Source organism: Rattus norvegicus, chromosome 14 (assembly GCF_036323735.1).
Source record: "Rattus norvegicus strain BN/NHsdMcwi chromosome 14, GRCr8, whole genome shotgun sequence".
NCBI lineage: Eukaryota > Metazoa > Chordata > Mammalia > Rodentia > Muridae > Rattus > Rattus norvegicus.
In genome coordinates, this window is record NC_086032.1 from 74,470,034 (window position 1) to 74,486,502 (window position 16,469).

Consider the following 16,469-nt stretch of genomic DNA (forward strand, 5'->3'; position numbering starts at 1 on the left):
GACCTTAGAAATCTGTGTACTCTACCAAAGGTGCACAGGTTAAGAGACCATATTAGTCAACTAAGGGATATGTGCAAGAAAGTCTGTGTGTAATAGAAATAAAGGAATTAAAAAAACACACATTCCTTAGTTGTCTGTCCTCCTTGGTTCCTGATAAGAATTTACCTGAAGTTTATAGCTTGAATCTCAGGTCTACATGAATCCGCCAAAGTAAATGTCTGGTGGCCAGTCCGTTACTCTGCTCTCAGAGTTTCCTCTTACTTAATACACAAGTGAAGAGGGTTCCTTTGTGTAGTGTACTGTTCTGCTCCTGGGGTCTAGCCACACAGTCATTCAGAAATTACTCAAATGATACACACAGGGAAATGTGTTCTTACTGCCTTCCCAGCACTCCTTGCTCACACACAAACCCAAGGTGGGTTCTTCTGTTTACAAAGCTTTTACCTCTGGCAACTTCCACACTCACAACCTTTTACACACCAACTTCCATCTACTAAGTTAGAAGGCTTACACCTTGATCAAAATGTTCCTGTTCTTTTCTGTAAAATAACACAACCGTGATCCCAAGAATCCTGAGGTGTTTGGGGAAAGAGAATCATAGTCCTTAGGAGCTATTAAGCTTCTCTGCCAGAGTAACTACTGAAAGCGTCCCACAAGCACTACAGGATGAGAGATACACAGATGAATTGAATTATGTTGTCGAATAGCTCAAATAGCAGTTCTTATTGCATGTTGCTTAAAAAATGAAATATAATATGTAATTGCTGTTAATTCATTTTACAAATCTATGAATCACATATATGTTTTACTATATAAACTTTATTAATGGCACTTTATAACTTATAGACACGAATAATGGATTGCTTCAGTTCTAATTTTATTTCAGTGTTATGCAAATACTATGTTCTGGAGAATATGTCATAATAATAACAACTTTATATTTGAATAATTTTCACGTAAAATTATCTTATTTTATATATGAAGCATTGTCAAGGAAAAGCTACATCAATGAGATAATCAAAAGGAGGTTCTGATTCAAGATACAGAATATCTAAGACACAAAATCAAAATATCTGAAAAAATGTATACATTCTTCACATCATATAAAAAACACATAAAGAGTGCATAGTTTCAATGTTGAATCACTTACTGCTACTTTGAAAGATACTTTTAGGAGGTAAGAGACAACAAGTCCAGTTACCCTTCTTGCCTGTCTGATTTTGTTTGCTTTCTTTACTATAAGTTGTGTAAAAACAGTGAATTACTTTACTGAATGCCTTTCTTCTCATTGAAAGTCCATTCTATATTTAGCATCTGTGCCTTGTTTTTTGATGCATGGTGCTTGGCTTTGATAGCCTTCTTAATTATATTTATATTCCTGAAAGTCAAATTCATCAGCAACTGCAAATAAAGTCACCGCCATCACTCACAGCATCATTTTCACCAAGTGCAGAATATAAGCAATGGTTTGGCTGAAACATATTGATCATGAAATTTCCTCTGAGATATACTATTTGTCATAACTGTATTTTTAGCCAAGAATAATGAGTAACTGATAAAATGAATTATGGTAGGACATAATTGGCAAATGGAGAGCATTTTGCAGAAATCACTCAAAGTATTTTGAATTTCATTTCTCGTCATGGTTTATTTAACAGTAGCTGAGTGCTCAAAGTCGCACACAAAAGATTGATGATCTTTTAGAGCAATTCCTAAGTGTAATATTATGTCTTAAAGAATTATGCATCTCTCTTTAAGGGTGCTGAGAAAGATGTTAGGAGACATCAATAACAATTCAAGAATTACTCACCATCTGCATTTTGTAAATCAAATAGACAGGGGTTTTCCCATGTAACCCCTAAAGGAATTACACGATCTAGAAAGACATTTACTGGTGTATTTGTCTAACTGTTCAGTTTGTTATTGAAAGGTAATGAATTTGTGCATGTCTCTTTATTCCCAAGAACAAGAATGAAGCAGAATAATATAAACATCTATGAAAAGAGGATTATATATGCTTGGTGTTGGCATCAAGTTTTAGGTGGTGTTTCCTAAAGCACGTCTTTTCTCTAAAGGACATCTATAAGACATCATATCAAATATCCCTCCTGTGACCTAAATATGATCATTGAGATTTCCTATCATTTGTAACTTCCAAGGGAAGGCTTAAGGATTTGATGTTTGTCATGTGTCTTACTTGCTGCTTTGTGGTCGACATTGTTCTCCTTCTCTTCTACCTCACCCATAGATCTGGCCACAAAGTTTTACTCTCCCTGACCGTTTGATATTATAGAGCTAGGTTTAGAATTCAGATTCTTAGTTAAATTTACAGAACCTTATTCAAACACTATATTTGGGTACTGTTAGCTATGTTGCTAGAAAGGGGTCCTGATCTTCTTTGTCTCAATTTGTTTATCTATGACATGAAATTAGTGACAGTATTTGGGAGCAAGGCAAACAAAGATGATCTCGTATAATGTCTCCTTAGGACTCAATCAGAATTAATATGTCTCGAGGACATTCTCAAACAGGAACTTCTCTATTATGAAATGATATTTAGGATGGGGTAGTTTGGTTTGGTGTTTTGTATTTAGTTGATTTGTAAATCTTGATTCTTTTAAATGAATCTATTTGTGAATAAGTCATTTAGCCAGGTAGAGATAATATTTCTAACTTTGAAATGATAACAATTACATTTACTTAGGAGGATCACCGTGGAGTGTCAAATGAGAGCATGTGTGTGACTTTTAAGATTGAAAGTTGGATATTTTAGCAGGTTAGCTATTAAAATTGCAATTACTGAGAGCTGAATGGATTTTTATTTGTATCTTTCTTCTATTTCTAGAAAATTAGAGTCAACATACTTACCATCCCAAACATTTCACTCAATGTGGAGCCTTTCCCTAATGAATTTCATGCCAGATCCTCAACTACACTGCTGAGAGGAGTAAAAGTCATACTCCACAAGTCAAGAGTCTCTGCTAATTTGTCTCTTCGCTATAGTGTTGTATAAAAGATTGCTTGATGAAGCCTTCCTTTAAGGAATGAGGAGTCCATCAGGAGAAGTCATTTCCTTTAACACACATTCACAAACACATACACCAAACCCACACATGGTAGAATAGCAAATGCAGTTACCTAAAGCAGGGTTAGAGTTCAATATTAAATGAATGCTAAGGAGAAAACAAAACGTATCATAGGGAGGACTCCCAAAGCAAGGCGGAATTTAAGTATTGTGGTAGACAATAAATGATCCAAAGTCAAAGGGCACAGGCTCTTCCTGCAGAGAATCTGGGTTCAGTTCCCATCACCAGCCCAGAGGCTTTGAACCACCTGTAGCCTTATTTCAAGGGTTTTTTTTTTTTTTTGGTTCTTTTTTTCGGAGCTGGGGACCGAACCCAGGGCCTTGCGCTTCCTAGGCAAGCGCTCTACCACTGAGCTAAATCCCCAACCCCTATTTCAAGGGTTTTTGACACCACCTGTTGCATCTTCAGAAACCAGGTATGCATGTGGCTCATTCATATACATGCAGTCACAATATTCATACACACAAAGCAAAAGTAAATCTTGAAATTTTGTGGTGCAGATCAATAGTTTTAGGCCCAGTGATAAAGAAAGAATCAGAGAGATCAGCAACAGTTATCAAAGAGCTGCGGCCTAAGTCTGGGAAGAGGCAACTGAGTGAAAAAAATTACACATATCCTAAAAGGACAAACTGTCTTTAACTATAATTTTCTATGCTGTCTGACAACGTGTAATCTTAAAACTGGCCTGACATTGGCTGACGTTGGCAGTGGAGTCTTATGCACAGAATCAGTTTCAAGTTAAAGCTGGGCTTTGGTATTATCAAGATGGTGTTTAAGAGGCATCTTCTTTCTAGACAAATTCTAGCTTCAACTTTGGATCTGTTAGTAACTCTCAAATAAGACTCAGCCTGCGTCAGATCATGTTCATGTATGGCAATGCCAATCACTGTCTTTTAGTGAGTGCAAGGGCAGAAGGTTGTAGGGATTCATCTACACACACAACCCCTTGTCCATCCCAATCTGGATCTTTAGCTTCCTTCTGCCTGAAGCCCCCTCACAGCCTTATAGTTTCTCAGGGCTCTGCTGAACCATCTCAGATCGTCTGGACAGATTCCACTGTTCACTCCTGTCAGCTTGCAAGAAGGCATCTCTGAAACTCCCCCGCATTAGCTACCGTGTGTAGACACGAGTTGCTCTGATTTTCTCCATCCCTGTATAGTCAATTGTGATTAAATGGTCCATTTTCTTACCCCTTCCCGGAAGTTCCTATCACTTGACTTTGTAAACATCAGACACAATCCTGATTATGAGAGCTGCTGCTAGCACTTAATATTAGAAAATCCAATATGGAGTGGTTGTGAAGGTTCTCAGTTCCCCAAGGTCTGGCGTGTTTACTGTATGGCAGTGTTTAAATGAGTCCACATTTTGTTGATATAATTTTCCACTTCTATTTCCTTACTGAAGGCACATTTAATGAGAAGGCTGATTATATGAAAGACGAATCTTGGGATGAATATCAAGAAGCTGGTCGTCTGCTGCTATTTTTTTTTCTTCTTGAAACAAATATATAACTTGAGGCAACAATTTGAATTTGCTAGGCTTTAAATTTTCCAAAAGGTGAGACACTGATTGCGTACTTTCTATGTGTCCTTCCAGCTCTGGAATGCTATCATGTACACAGTGATAAACACAATCAAGTATTCGTGCGGTTATCAGAATAGCAGAGTTTACAGTAGGGATAGCCATGCATTTTCTCCTGAGTGGTGAGCCTCTAATCCAATCATAAAGTGGTTGACTACCCCTATAAGGGGAATTCCACTGTCGCATTAGTGTGTACATCTTTCTTGGAAGACTGATATTGGATTCTACATCTCAGGGCTGGATAACACTAGTGTTAAAAAAAAAAACTACTCATTTTTTCTCTCATTGTAGTATGTGTAACATAGTCTGGTACTATGTAACCTGACTAAGAAAAAAAAAAGATTCCCAGTCAGTTCAAAACTGATTTTCTAAATCCAAACTATGTGATGTTTTCAGAAATAAAGTCATTTATCTAGATATGATTGGCAACCAAGAACAAGGGAGATTCTATGTCATCTTGTGCAGAATGGGGAAATATGGAGTGTCTGATAAATTGTACAACTGGGCCACTATTAACCAGGGTTAGAGAAATTAATTTTTTGTTGTGGGCAGCTGTTAATGCAAATATTCATAGGTAATCCATGTGTTGAGAATATGTAACTGTGAGTGTCCAGTCCTAAAGAGAGCATGTACCTCACCTTGGCACCTTCTAGGCTCAAAGAGCATCACTGAAGATGGGGATGGAGTAATGTCAAATTGGAGAATGGAGAGAAGAGATGTGAAATGCTGTCTTCTAGACATGACACGAGTGAGGATGTTGTACTCAAGAATGCACAGCAAGTCTGGTAGCAGCAAGACCTTCACTACATCAAGTGCAATAAAATTCCAACATGGATATGGGCGTTGGCTCACAAGGCTCTGCGTTATCTGAGGGACTATATTGGCAGTTGATTGCTGCTTCAGTCGTAGAGCTGCTTTTTTTTCTGGAAGATATGGCCCGTGTTTTATTATCCACGCTCCAGTAAATGACTTCATGTCCCTGCACATGCAGGTTAGCAGAAATTAGGCTCAGTGGTTTATAAAAAGATCTGATATAATATAAAGAAATGAAATTGTAAAGGAAATGCCTTGGGTCAGGAGGGACTGGGGGCACTTAGAAGGCAAAATATGATTAGGGTACGTTGTGTACAGTTGTGAAGATTTCCAAAGAATAAATTAAAAATGTCACGTAGTGAAGAAAAATAAATAGTGCCAATAAACATTTTCAATAATCTCTCTACTTTCCCTGGGTATCATTCACTCTTCCTAGAGATGTCACAGAAACTGCAGAGGCAAAGGCTGTTAAAGCATTATAGATATCAAGCAAGTCAGCACAGTGCACTTTTAGACTTGGATATACTTTGAAAAGAATACCGTGTCGCAAGGGACAAGGAAGATGGAGTCTCTAACTTCAACTCCTGCTAATCATTGAATATTGCTTCTATTTTGCCAAATTATGAGAATCTCTATGAAAGGTTGGGATACTTTTCTTGAGGCCAGATAAAACCCTCATGAAGAATTCTCTAGTGTGTGTAGTAGAAAACCAGTAAGTTACTTTCACACAAGAACACTGAACCCACAGGGAGGCTTATGGACCCTGAGCAGTGTTTATATGAATGTTCAACCATAACTATAGAAAAACATTCCAGTGCTTATCAGTATATTTTTAACTGCGTGGACTTGATGAATTTAGAATGTGATTTCCTTAGCTGTAAGGGCCTGGGTGGTCAGAGTCAGAGTCAGAGTTCCATTTTTGACTTTGCTGATGATATCTCACAACGCTTTGGTCATGCAGTATTTGTAGAAGTCCTGGTGAAGCAAGCCATAATACTGGACCCATATAAAGCCTCCAGTATCACCACTGTGTATACTCAAGTTATGAGTGTCTGAGCATATATGTCGGAAGCTGAAAATGGAGGCTTGTGGCTGCTGAGGGGCTCCACGTTAAGTGATTTTTCCAGGATATAAGTGGATACTTGGCTAAAATATCTACATTGCCACCCAATTTAGCATCTATATCCGTGCTCATATCCATCAATTTTCTTATTTAATTATTTTTCAACTTCCGATCTTTTCTAGGCCAATATCTTGCTCTGCCCTGATGTTTTCCAATAACAGACCATTTATTTTCTAAGTTCTGCTCACTAGGAGCAGTAACTATCATACTATACCTGTATCTAGCAGATATTCGCACGTGGAATTATTCTTCAGAAACGATTTCTTTTAATTTCACATCAGCATATGCTATCAGTGTACTGTGCAATCTCATTTTCCTCCTCAAACGTCAATTAATATAGTACCTAGAAAACTACAAACTATCAGCTAAGAAGAAACATTGGCATTAGAAGGTGGTTCAGCTTACATATCCTGAGTACCTATTTGTATAAGCCACATATCCTGTCCTGTCCAGTGTTCTAAGTACCATATCCATAGAGTGGTGAGTTGATTCAGTGCTTTCCTGGCATTGCTCATCTCATAATAGGTAAACCTCATTTCATATTAACTGTAGACCTCACAGTCTACTTCAGTTTCTATTAAGATCTTTAAATTTCATGGTGTCACTGGGTATGGTGGTAAATGTCATTATTGAAAACAGAGGAGGTTATATCTTTCAGTTCAAGACCAATCTGGTCTACAGAAGGAGTTCTAGGATAGTTAGGACTATACCCTATTTTGGAACACCCAAATAATAAACAAACAAACCAAACTTCATGCAATCATCCTACAGATGGACTTAGGGGTTGCTGTCCATTGTTGTTGTTGGTGGTGGTGGTACTCCTTTTCCCAGTATGACTGTATTGCATCTCATTTCTCTGGTTTTTAAATTTATTTTCCTATAATTTAGTAAGTAAATATTATATTTACATGACTTTTCATCTCTCTTTCCCTCTAAATCTTTCCATGCTCCCCTCAGAAAGAACCTACTGCCACCATTTCCTTCCTCTGATTTTCAACCTGACCTTTTCACTGGAGGACAGATAACTTCTGTCTAGACTGTTTGAGCTTCCGGAGTCCAAAGTCTGGCCCTAAGAACTCAGATAAAATTCTTATCTAAATACCAACTTATCTACACTTAAGTTCATTTATTTTTTCACAACTTCCCTTTCCTTTTCAATAAAGTACCTATCATATCAGTGTCATAATTATTAGAGCTACTATAATGGAAACATATTCCATCAGCTGTAAAGTCCTTCTTCAAGTACAAATATTAGACATGGTTATTCTATTAATATCAACAATTAATATTAATTTCTATCTTTCCATCATGTTTAATGTTTCAAATCAATGTCAGTGTCTCAAAATCAAATATAGCCAGACCATTTGATTATATTTATTTATCTATATTGTTGTTCATAGTCACAATGAAAAATAAGTTTTATTTTTCTTAAAAACACTATGTTTTTAAGAAAGAACACCTTGCAAATGATATACTAATATCTAATTTCATTTTAATGTTTTTATTTTTATTCTAAAATACAATTATATCATTTCCCCCTTCCCTCTGAACCTTCTCATACAACTCTCATTGCTCTTTCAAACTCATGGCTTCTTAAAACATACATACTAGCAACACTGTACAGACTAAACTGTTTAGCTTCTGAATGTATTGTATGGACATGCACATTTATAAATGTAACATTTTTAAGCTGGTTTCATTTTAAGTTTCGTATGCCAAAAAAGAAATGAGCAAGTAGTTTTCTACTAACTGTTTTGCAAAAGAAAATCACATTCTGAGCAAATAAATAAATAAATAAATAAATAAATAAATATATACAGAGCCTGGCTTGAGAGCCCTGAGGGTTTAACTCCACAACTCCTTGTGTGTGTGTGTGTGTGTGTGTGTGTGTGTGTGTGTGTGTGTGTGCGAGTTAGCATGTCACGGGCTTTCATGGATAAAAGAAAGTAACCTTTTCCCTTGAGTGTACTTATTTCAACTACTATCTGAACTTACTGCAGAGGGTTCTAGTGATTGAATTATATTCCAAACTTGCTTTATGACTCACCTAATAAATGAGTCCAGTCTCTTGCTAAAATTGGGATGTACTATTTTCAAGACCCACAGAGCCAGCAAACCTCTGGCCTAGTTTGTTAGCAGAAAGAAGTAGAAGCTGAAGCACCCTGATTTTTCCATTGAATGAAATGTTCCAGTATTTCTTAGTACACTAAACACATTCCAAACTTGTCAGGCTATCAGTAATTGACAGAGTATATCTTTCTCTCTGGTACATTTGTGCCTTTAACCACAGCAAAATGACATGGTACAATTTGCATACTGCAGACCAGTAAAATTTGGATCCTCAAGCCAAGTGTGACCTATCCCCTGTCTTAGGACATAAAATTTTACTGGGTCCCACTCATATTAGGTACTGAGTCTGCTCAATGGCGTAGATTAGTAATTTTCACAAGTAAGTTTATGGACTAGAAATATCAAAACAGCTCTTACCTGGTTCTTTACAATAATCTTTTAATGAACTCTGGTACAGTGAATTTATATAATGAGCAGAAACATGTCCAGATGGGTCCTTTTCATCAACATGGTGATGGATAGCAGGTTAACAACCCACCATCAGGATGGTTAATGGATGCTGCAGTCCTTCCAAGTCAGTCTTAACACTATGATATGCCAGCATCTTTTCTTGTAAGAAATGAAAAATCGAACTTTTCAGGAGCAGTGTAAAGCTACAGAGAGCTAGCATGATGCGAGAATTTATTCCATGTAACTCTAACACACACACAAATATTATTTTGCATACCCTCTCATCTTTGCCACATGTATAACAGGTTACTTTCATTTGGCAAGATCTATGTCTTAGAGCACATCAGTAGATTAATCAAGTATTCAATAACAAATATCACTGTCATACCCTTGATGTTTTTGAGGGTGACATTAATCTTTGCCACTTTATCTAGGATGTGGTATTCATATAATTTACTATAAATGGAGAAGGGAACAGTTTCACAGGCTTCCGCTTTGCCCTTTATAGCATAATAACTCTTCATCCACAGATGAAGGAACAAGGTGATGGTCCTGTCAGCTACTAAATATATCCATGACAATTATGTGCTCACAGGATGCAGCAAGAACCCAGCCTTACTTAATCAGAAACCGAGGTGAGGCATCTTTGGGTCATGTTCAATTACTATTCATGCTGTCTTTATACATGCATAGTCTTAAAGAATGTTACATTAATTCTTTTTGCTGCAAGTTGTGGTTCAAATTTTGTCTTCAGAATGCTCCAAACATACCAATGCTCTGACTAACCTAAAAACATAGAATTTTGCAAGCAGCTGAGTTTTGCTGGAAGACATATCTCTTGTTCATTTCTGATGAGCATAAATGCCCTTAATGAAGCCATTCCCTACATAGGTATCATCTTTTAATCAGTAGATTCAATTTACCAAACTGACTTAGATCTGAAAACCAGGTAACCAACAATGGGTTTCCAGTGAAGCAGCTGACATCAGAGCTCTGCATGGCTATTCTTAATGATTGTTAAAAGTCATATATGAAATATGATTATCATTTGTTGTCCTTATTTTCCCTTTTTGAAATGTCATCATCAAAACCGGGCTTATATTCTGCCTAATGCATTTGTAAGTGGTTTATCTTTAATAATTGTGTGCCATTTGCCTTTGTATTATGAAATCTACTCGTCCTTTCATATTAAGGAAGTTCTGTTTTTTTTTTACCCTTCATGTACTTCTAGACAACTATTGTTAAATACCTACATGGTATAAACCTACTAGCATCAAGAGCATCCCACAGGAAATAATCCTCACATATTTAGTCATATGTTTTTCCTAGCATACAAGTTCCATTCTCAGGCATGCTAGATGCAAATAATTGCTGGTGAAATGTATTTCTATTTCTTCCATGATACTCTCCCACACACTTAGACCATACTAATTCAAAATACTATTTTAGAAAGAAATTAGGAAAGATCTTAAGAAGGATGAGCAAATGTCACATCAGTTGGCATTTGCCTTAGGCAAAGGCTTTGCGTAGCCTTCATGTACTGAAACAAGATTTCTCTTTAGTAAGTAGTTTGAGCCATTCTGCTAGCGTAGAGGCTTTCCAGATATGACACTGTTCAAGTGCAGGCCACGTCAAGTTTTTAAAGCACATCCATCCAATCTTGCTGTCTGGAAATTTCTAGACCCATTTTGTTATGTTATGAAACTGACACTATTATAGAAAACTTACTAAAAATCTGAGTTCAGTTTATCAATGATGAAAGCTTATAGGCAAATCTTTAATCTAATATGGAAAGTCTATCCCCCTACTAAACATGGGACAGTTTATAAACATTGTCAGAAAGTGGCCAACAATTCATAGGGACATGATCTATGCTGACACACTTTCATTAAGTATCCTTATGGATTTCTGGAAAAGCTTTTCCACACAGTTTACCTTTAATCTCTTTCCCTAGTGTTTTACTGCTTTCAGATCCTTTTCTGATTCTGTAATGCACACAGAAGTTAGCATTATATCATCTTTGTGATGCGATTGCTTATTAGGGGAGAGACAGGATCAATGAAGGCCGGATGCCATTTTGTTGCAAGTTAATGTAAATTTGTTTCCAGACTCAGCAGCTAAGAGGGCAGTAAAAGAATTACCAGGGCCATTGTTCCATTAAAAGGTTCGAACTCTTGTATTAATTGCTCTGTCAAAGAACAATGTAGGTACAGTGACAAGGATGAGGAGGACACCACCATATTTAGCTCCATATAATTGGCAATGATTCTCAGTAAGCTATCTGGCTTCTCTGACAGCTAAATCTGGTAATGGAAGGGGATTTGCCTAAGTCATAGAGTATACTCTTACATGATCCAATTTTACGTCAATGCCTCTAGAGTCCATACTCTGAGACAAAACTCTCCAAGGCTGGTATGCATGGTATAGCCAATAAGTTTATTTACCTCTAGTATATTTTCCAGAGTGAAGGGGGTGGGATTATATAACTTAGAGAATACTATCCCCATACCAACTCGTTATTGCACATTGCCAAGTTTCTTTAGTGGTTGGCATGAATTAAGGTATATTTGGTTCAACTAGAGCCAAGTGTTTCGCATATCCCTAAGAGATCAATAATCTGAAATATAGTATGAGGCCTCTAGTCACCCATTATGGCCCACATTTGCATAAAACTTTGGTCACTCTGTTAAGGGAGAAACCAAGTTTTACATAATATTTTCCAGGGAGATATAAAGAAGTATCTTTCAACACAGCTAGATAGGGTATGGACAAACTAAATGAAGGATTCTACATCTCATTAGTGAGCTAATGAGTTTCTTGGGGCTACTTATAGTAATATTGGTGACTGTCTAAGAAGTACACTATTGAGAAGATCCATACCCAGCATCAGGGATTCACAGAAAACTGGATCATTGAAAAGTCTCACAGTAAAGCATATTAATAAATTTGGTCAAATGATAAATGCTATGGATAAGTACCATTGCAATTATTCATTGCTTATGTTGAACCTAGAGGAAATATATATATCTGTATATATATTTCACCTATTCAATATATATTATATATTATATAATAACATATATTAAATAATTTATATTAACCTGTTATAAATTTGAATAGTGATCATTTACAATTATGTACATTATCTATATGGAATAATAGCTGTCTTTGTTTTTCCACCTCACAGCTATGTCATTTAACTGTTTTAACACAAAAAGTGATGTTTAATTTTTATATTAAACTGAATTTACATTTTAAATAAATGCCTACTAATAATGGAATAATTTTTATAGCCCCTGTTTCAATGAGAATAGTGCCCCAGGTCTTTTGTCACAGAAAAGAGGTTTAATTGAAATCTTTCAGTAATATAATTTGACATTCAGCAATTTGAAAATGTATAAATGTATAAAATATGTATACAAATATAAACACACAGAAAACATTGTGAAGTTTATATAATATCAAGGAGAGTATCAATTACAAAATCAAAATAAAAAACATAATAAACTAGTAGTCATGAATATAAACAATAAATAATACCAACAGAAAATGTGGAGAAAAAACAACATTCTTTCATTGTTGGTGGGAACGCAAGCTGGTTCAACCACTCTGGAAATCAATTTGGTGTTTTCTCAGAAAATTGGACATTGTACTTTCTACCTGAGGACTCAGCTATACCACTCCTGGGCGTATACTCAAAGGTGCTCCAACATATAACAAGGACACATGCTCCACTATGTTCATAGCAACCTTATTTATAATAGCCAGAAGCTGGAAAGAACCCAGATGTCCTTTAACAGGATACAGAATGGATACAGAAAATGTGGTACATTTACACAATGGAGTACTACTCAGCTATTTAAAACAATGACTTCATGAAATTCTTAGGCAAATGAATGGAACTAGAAAATATCATCCTGAGTGAGGTAATACAGTCACAAAAGAACACACGCGATATGCATTCACAAACACGTGGATATTAGTCCAAAAGCTCGGAATGCTGAAAATACAATTCACAGACCCCTTCTCGTCTGAACCAGTGCCCTGAACAGAACTTGGACACCACCGGTTCCACAACCAATCCCGCAACATCAAGAGGAAGCCTGACTCAGAGGTACTCTAACACAACCAGGATCAGAGGTGAGGAGGCCACAACACCTGATGTACCCATGAACTCCAAATAGACTAGACCATAAATGAAAATCCTTCTGTGACATAATAATCAAAACACTAAATGCACAAAACAAAGAACGAATATTAAAAACAGTAAGGAAAAAAAGTCAAGTTACATATAAAGTCAGACCTATCAGAATTACACCAGACCTTTCACCAGAGACTATTAAATCATGAAGATCCTGGGCAGATGTCACACAGACCCCAAAAAAACACAAATACCAGCCCAGGCTACTATACCCAGCAAAACTCTCAATTAACATAGATGGATAAACTAAGGTATTCCATGACAAAACCTAATTTACACAATATCTTCACATAAATCTAGCCCTACAAATAATAATAGATGGGAAACTCAAACATAAAGAGGGAACCTATACCCTAGAAAAAAGAAGAAAGTAATCTGCTTTCAACAAGCCCAAAAGAAGAGAGCCACACAAACATAATTCCACCTCTAACAATGAAAATAACGGAAAGCAATCCCTTTTCCTTACTATCTCGTAACATCAATGGATTCAGTTCCACATAAAAAGACATGGACTAACTGACGACATAGGTAAACAGAACCCAGCATCTTGCTGCACACAGGAAACACACCTAAGTGAGAAAAACAGACACTATGTCAGAGTAAAAGTTTTTCCAAGTAAATGGTCCAAAGAAACAAGCTGGATTAGCCATTCTAATATCGAATAAAATCGACTTTCAACCAAAAGTTATCAAAAAAGGCACGGAAGGACATTTTATACTAGTCAAAAAAAAAGTCTATCAAGATGAATTTTCCATTCTGAACATTGATGCTACAAATTCAAGGACAACCATATTCATAAAAGAAACTTTACTTAAGCTCAAAACGCCCATACTACCTTACATAATAATAGTGGAAGACTTCAACGCCCCACTGTCATCATTGGATAGAACAGGGAAACAAAAACTAAACAGAAACACAGTGACACTAATAGAAGTTATGAACCAAATGGATTTAACAGAGATCTATAAAACATTTCAACCTAAAACAAAAGAATACACCTTATTCTCAGCTCCTCATGGTACCTCTCCAAAACCGACCATATAAGTGGTCACAAAAAAGGCCTCAATGGATACAAGAAGATTGAAATAATCCCTTGCATCCTACCAGATCACTACAGACTAAGCCTGCTCTTCAATAACAACAAAAACAACAGAAAGCCCAACTACACATGGAAGCTGAACAACTCTCTACTCAAAGATAACTTTGTCAGGGAAGAAATAAAGAAAGAAATTAAAGACTTTTTAGAATTTAAGGACAATGAACTCACAGCATACCCAAACTGATGGGACACAATTAAAGCAGTGATAAGAGGAAAACTCATAGCTCTGAGTGCCTCCAAAAAGAAACTGGAGAGAGCATACACAGAGCAGCATGATAGCACATCTGAATGGTCTAGAACAAAAAGAAGCAAATATACCAAAGAGGAGTAGATGGCAGGAAATAGCTAAAGGGCTCAAATCAACCAAGTAGAGATAAAAAGAACTATGCAAAGAATCAAAACCATGAGCTGGTTCTTTGAGAAAATCAGTAAGATAGATAAACTCTAAGCCAGACTAACCAGAGGGCACAAAGAGAGTATCCATATTAACAAAGTCAGAAATGAAAGGGAGATAACAACAGAAACTGAGGAAATTAGAAAAACTATCAGTTCCTACTACCAAAGTCTATACACAACAAAACTGGAAAATTTGGAGGAAATGGGCAATTTTCTAGACAGGTATAAGCTACCAAAGTTAAATCAGGATTAAATAAACCATATATAACTTCACATAACCCCTAAAGTAATAGAAGCAGTCATTAAAAGTCTCCCAACCAAAGAAAGCCCAGGACCAGAGGAGTTTAGTGCTGAATTCATCAGACCTTCAAAGAAGACCTAATACCAATCCACTTCAAACTATTCCACAACATTGAAACAGAAGGAATAGTGCCCATTTCCTTCTGTGAAGCCACAATTACACTTATACCTAAACCACACAGTGATACAACAATGAAAAAAAATACCAAGTTCCCTTATGAATATTGAGTCAAAATACTCAATAAAATTCTCACAAACTGAATCCAAGAACACATCAAGTCTATCATTCATCATGATCAAGTAGGTTTCATTCCAGGGATGCAGCGATGGTTCTATATATGGAAATCCATCAATGTAAACCACTATTTAAACAAACTCAAAGGAAAAAAAACACAAGAGATCATCTCCTTAGAAGCTGAGGGAGCATTTGACAGAATTCAAAACCCCTCATACTAATCTTGGAAAGATCAGGGATTCAAGGGCCATACATATCTCAACATTGTAAAAACAATATACAGCAAACAAGTAACCAACATCAAACTAAATGGAGAGAAACTTGAAGCAACCTCACTAAAATCAGTCTGCCCACCCTCTCCCTACATATTCAATATAACACTTAAAGTCCAGAACAATTAGAAAGCAAAAGGTGATGAAGGGGATCCAAATTGGAAAGGAAGAAATCAAAATATCAGTATTTGCAGATGATGTGATAATATTCTTAAGTGACCCCAAATATTTCACCCCAAAACTCCTAAACTTGATAAACAACTTCAGCAATGTGGCAGGATATAAAATTAGCTCAAACAAATCAGTACCTTCCTCTACTCAAAGTATAAAAAGGCTGAAGAAAAATTAGGGAAATGACACCCTTAACAATAGTCATAAATAATATAAAATACCTTGGTATGACTCTAATCAAGAAAATGAAAGATCTGTATGATAAGAACTTCAAGTCTATGAAGAAAGAAATCTTAGAATATCTCAGAAGATGGAAAGACCGTCCATGTTTATGGATTAGCAGGATCAATATAGTAAAAATCACCATCTTGCCAAAAGAAATCTATAGATTCAATGCGATCCCTAGGGATACAGAGCCCTTCCATGTGGTCCTTTCTCCTGTGACAGACTGCTAGCTAGTCTGCTCTCTGGAAGAGGCTATATCCTCAGAAATACCAGAGGATCCGCTGTACTCTGAGTGCAGTTTGATTTCACATCCTGAGGCATACCAGGAAATCCACTGCGCCAAGGACACCACAGCTTTAAAAGCATACCAGGAGTTCTTCTGTATACAGGGCAACTAGGCACTTGATGCCACAGTCTGAAGACTTCCCAAGGGCTGTGGCTTGCAGA